Source organism: Leptonychotes weddellii, unplaced genomic scaffold (genome assembly GCF_054177405.1).
Source record: "Leptonychotes weddellii isolate Sample4059 unplaced genomic scaffold, ASM5417740v2 HiC_scaffold_4869, whole genome shotgun sequence".
Lineage (NCBI taxonomy): Eukaryota > Metazoa > Chordata > Mammalia > Carnivora > Phocidae > Leptonychotes > Leptonychotes weddellii.
Genome location: NW_028015935.1, coordinates 6,336 through 11,396, shown reverse-complemented (window position 1 = coordinate 11,396; position 5,061 = coordinate 6,336). Strand labels below are relative to the sequence as shown.

Here is a 5,061-nt window from a genome sequence, read left to right as displayed (position 1 = left end):
TTATTCATTTGAGACACAGAGATACAGGGAGAGAGAGAGAGAGCGAGAGAGAGCATGAGCAGGGAGAGAGGCAGAGGGAGAGGGAGAAGCAGGCTCCCCGCTGAGCCAGGAGCCCGATGCGGGGCTCGATCCCAGGACCCTGGGATCATGACCTGAGCCGAAGGCAGACGCTTAACCATCTGAGCCACCCAGGCGCCCCTACCCTGTGTCTTTTGATTGGAGCATTTAGCCCATTTACATTCAGAGTAACTATTGAGAGAGAGGAATTTAGTACCGTTGTATTACCTGTATAGTCCCTGTTTCTGTAGATCTTTTTCTTTCTGGTCCAGTGTTACTTTTGGGCTCTCTCTTGGCGTAGAGGATCCCTTTTAGTATTTCTTTCTTTCTTTCTTTCTTTTTTTAAGATTTTATTTATTTGACAGAGAGAGACACAGCGAGAGAGGGAACACAAGCAGGGGGAGTAGGAGAGGAAGAAGCAGGCTTACCGCGGAGCAGGGAGCCCAGTGCGGGGCTCGATCCCAGGACCCTGGGATCATGACCTGATCTGAAGGCAGATGCTTAGCCGACTGAGCCACCCAAGCGTCCCCCCCTTTAGTATTTCTTGCAGGGCTCGTTTAGTGGTCACATAGTCTTTCAGTTTCTATTTGTCCAGGAAGCCCTTTAGCTCTCCTTCCATTCTGAATGACAGCCTTGCTGGATAAAGTATTCTTGGCTGTATGTTTTTCTCATTTAGTACCCTGAATATATCATGTCAGCCCTTTCTGGCCTCCCAGATCTCTGTGGATAGGTCTGCTGCCAGCCTAATGTTCCTACCCGTCTAGGTTAGGAACCTCTTGTCTTGAGATGCTTTCCGGATTTTCTCTTTATTTCTGAAATTTGCAAGCTTCGCTACTGTATGTCAGGGTGCTGATATATTTTTATTGATTTTGAAAGGGGTTCTCTCTACCTCTTGAACTTGTATGCCTGTATCCTTCCCCAGATTAGGAAAGTTCTCAGCTATGATTTGTTCATATATACCTTCTGTCCCTCTTTCTCTCTCTCTCTTTCTCCTCAGGGCCTGCAGTAATTCTAATATTGTTTCGCAGCATGGTGTCACTGATTTGTCTTGTCTTTTATGTCACTTACTCTCTCTTCTGCCTCTTTTACCCTAGCTGTTAGAGCATCGAATTTAGACTGCATCTCAGTTAAAGCATTTTTAATTTCGGCCTGATTAGGTTTTATTTCTGTAGTAACAGATTCTCTAGTGCCTTTTCTGCTTTTTTCAAGCCCAGCTACTAAGTTCATAATCCTTATCCTGAATTCGAGCTCTGACATTTTACTTGTGTCCATATCAATTAGATCTATGGCAGAGAGTATGTCCTCCGGTTCTTTCTTTTGTTGTGAATTCCTCCTTCTATTCCTTTTGCCCAGAGAAGAATGGATGAACAAGAGAGCAACATAAAAAATATCAACCACGACGCAAGCAAAATACACACTAGTCAAATCCGAAGAGGTCAGAAACCAAAAAAGAGAAGAGAAAAGAAATGGGGGGGGGTGGCTGGGGGGTGGGAGAAGAGAGAATATAATCTCCCAGGTGGTCAAACCTCCATGAAATCCTGGGTGTATTTTGGCCTGTTTGTTAAAAGACACTAAATCCCAGAAGTGTAAAATCACCAAGGTTACATATGTACAGACATAAAACTGAATATAGCAGAAGGAAGCAAAACTGAAGAATATCTCTAAAAAATGTAAATGTAGAAAATGAAAATCAAAAACGACTTAAAATGAAAGAGTTGATAAAATAAGAAACTGGTTGGGAAGAAAAAAAGAAAAGGAAAATTTTAAACTGAAAGATAAACGAATCATGAAATAACCTTTGAATTCAATTTACTGTTTTCCCCTAGTGCTGGAGTTTTGCACTCCTGTGTGCTCCTAAACTTCTTCACCTGTTCTTCCAGCTGGTTTGCTGGGGGAGTGGCCTGCTGTGCTGACTCTCAGGTGTCTTTGCCTGGGGGGAGTTGTACCGCCCCTTGCCAGGGGGCCGGGCTCAGTGTAAACTGCTTGTAGTTGCTCTATGTGATTATATTCCCCGAAGGCTCTCTGGGCCACTTTAGAGGATGAAAATAAAAATGGCCACGCCCCGATTTCCAGGCCCGGAGCTAAAAGATCGAGGTCCCCTCTCTTCAGTAAACTGTCAGGGATAAGCGGTCTTCAGTTTTGTGTGTGCCAAACTCTGCAGGCTCCTGTGGCGCGGGCCTGCACCAATCCTCCTGGGAGAAGGCAGAGGGTCGCCGCCTTTTCTGCCCTATGCAGGACCCGCATACAATAGCCGTCACCCAGATGAGCCGTGGTTCGTGGTTTATGGCAAACTGAGTTGAGAACCCCCCCTGCTCCCTGACCCTAACCAGTTTCCCCACTCCAGTGCCTGGGAACTCTGCCGGCTCAAGCACCCCTGTTCTTCCTGTGACCCCAGGGATCCTGAGGTCACACTGTCCCACCTTGGATGCTGCCCCACCTTGCCACCAGAGCCCCTTTCAGGCAGGGCTGTCTCTTAGCGGAGAAGATTTCTAAAGGTTCTGATTTTGCGCTCTGGGGCTGTATCACTTTCCTGTGGCCGGCTTACACAGGCTCCCTCTCCCCGCAGATGATCTTCCCACATATCCCCGCAGATTCACTTCTCCGCACCTCTTACTTTGCAAAAAGTGGTCACTTGTCTGTTTGTAGAATTCCAGCAATTCTTTCCTTACATCTCAGGTTGAATTCATAGGTGTCCAGGATGATTTGATAGTTATCTAGCTACATTCAAGGGACCAGATGAAACGAGCTCCCCTACCGTGCCACCATCTTGCCTCCCTCCTTCGATTTATTCCTTTTTTTTTAAAGATTTATTTATTTATTTTAGAGAGTGAGCGGGGAGAGGGGCAGAGGGAAAGAAAAATCCTGAAGCAAGCAGACTCCCCGCTGAGTGCGGAGTCCAACAAGGGGCTCGATTCCAGGACCCTGAGATTATGACCTGAGCCTAAACCAAGAGTTGCCCGTTCAACTGACTGAGCCACCCAGCTGCCCCTCCATTTGGTTGAAATGGTAAAGACATTTATTAATTCACATGAGGGGCATTTATTAATTCACATTATCCGATGAGGGGCAGAGCAGGCTATAGGCCCACAGTGGCTTCGCATGGTTTTAGGGATCCAGTCTCCTTCCAGTACTTCTCCTTGTCCTAAGGCTGGTTCCCTCAACGGTTGTCAGAAGCCCTTCAGTGGTAATCTGGGCTTCAGCTCCCTGGTTTAGAACACTAAAAGTTTGGTTCCTTGTAGTGTAGACCGGGGAGAGTTTAGGCTACCATAGCATTTTCCAGGTTATAGTGTAGACCAGAAAGTGAAGGCTACTATAACATTTTCTAGGTTGTAGCTGTTGTGTTTCTTTGTTCCTGGTTTTCCCACTATGACTTGCTTAAAGGGTGTGGAAGGACCGGTTCCTAATCCAGAGCCGGGGGAAATACTTAGGTAGTCATTCGTGAGTTTTCCGGAACAATCCTGGATCTCCTTTCCTATGGACACAGAACTTCCGGTCGAGCAGAGTTCTCTGACTGGCTCTCACCCGTGGGTTTGCTGAGGGAATAAGTGGTGGCAGGTTTTCTAGGTGAGGGATGAGGTGAGGTTCTGTGCTGTCTAGGGTCTTGGGGAAGGAGGTAGGCGCATGAGTAAAGAAAGGGAAGAAATGGCTGCCATGGGGACGGTGACGGGCCATGTGTGTGAGCACCAAGACGGACGGCTGAGTCTGCCGACATTTGTAATGGAGTACCAGACGTGCCTCTGTTGGCCTTTGGAGGTAGATGAGCTTTTAGGGATTCATTCTTCAAAAGAGGGAGTTCCAGTGTTCACTCTCTGCAGTGGCGAATGGAAGTGTTCATTTCCCAACATCCTCACCAACACGGTGTATTAGAAACCTTTTCATCGTGGTTAATCTGATACGTGAAAGATGGTGTCTTCAGTAATTTTACTGTATAATTTTTTAAAAGATTTTCTTTCTTTCTTTGACAGAGAGAGACACAGTGAGAGATGGAACACAAGCAGGCTTCCCGAGGAGCAGGGAGCCCGAAGCGGGGCTCGAACCCAGGACCCTGGGATCATGACCTGAGCCAAAGGCAGAGGCTTAACGACTGAGCCACCCGGGTGCCCCAGTAATTTTATTTTATATTCCTCTTATTTTGGGGGGTGAAGTTGAAGATCGTTTTTATATGTTTAAGAGCCATTTATATTATCTTTTACAGTGAACTGTCTGGTCAAGTAAGGAATTACTTTCTTGACCTTAGTAAAAGGATAGTAACACTGTTAGGCTCTGAAGTCCTTTCTCTCAAGGCAGTGAAGGGATTTGAGATGGGAGGGTGACTTAGTCAGATTGAGAAAGTGACCAAATGAGCACAGTCCTTGGGCATGCAGGGAATCCTCACCCTAAAGATGGAGCCTGTGGGTAGATTCTGTAAGAAATGTAAAGAAAGTGCAAAGTGGTGGTTCCTGAGAATAAGGACATGGACCTTACTTGGAGCTGAGGGTGAACCCAGGCATCAGGGAGATGGGGCCAGGCCTGGCTAAGAGGCCTGAAATCCTCTCTCCCAGGCTCCTGAGGCAGCTTTCCTAACCAGTGCTACAGAGGTGGGAACCCACCTTGGGGCCCTGGGAGCTGGACGCCCCAGGCAGGGTGTCAGCCGGCCTTCCTTCCTTCTTCCTCTGCATGGGCTGGCATCTCCACACCGGACCCACTAGGAGAGGGCTTCCCAGGCAACAGTGGTGAGCATCTTTAAAGTTTTGTTCCAATAATCTATCTGTTGTGGACGATATTCTATAACATACATGAAAAATGATTTCCTAGAAAGATAAAATGCAAGAGACACATAAAATAGAAGCTCAAGTTATTTATTAGGAGAATCAATAGACATAGAATTCCTATGTCACATGGCAGTAAGTTTCTAAATGCTACTGAAATTTTGTTCTTAAAGTAGTTATACTTTAAGCAACAGGGCTTTAGAACAGATATTATCTTCCATTTCCCCCTCTTAGAACAGATACTATTTTCCATTTT

General features: G+C 46.4%; 1 long non-coding RNA gene across 1 annotated transcript; it reads left to right on the top strand.

Moving 5' to 3' along the window:
- The first annotated feature begins 6 nt into the window (after positions 1-6).
- Positions 7-4,316, top strand: LOC145719499 (uncharacterized). The gene is made up of 2 exons (XR_014142417.1): positions 7-3,063; positions 4,023-4,316. It is a non-coding gene; the product is annotated as an uncharacterized LOC145719499 (long non-coding RNA).
- Positions 4,317-5,061: the final 745 nt, after the last annotated feature.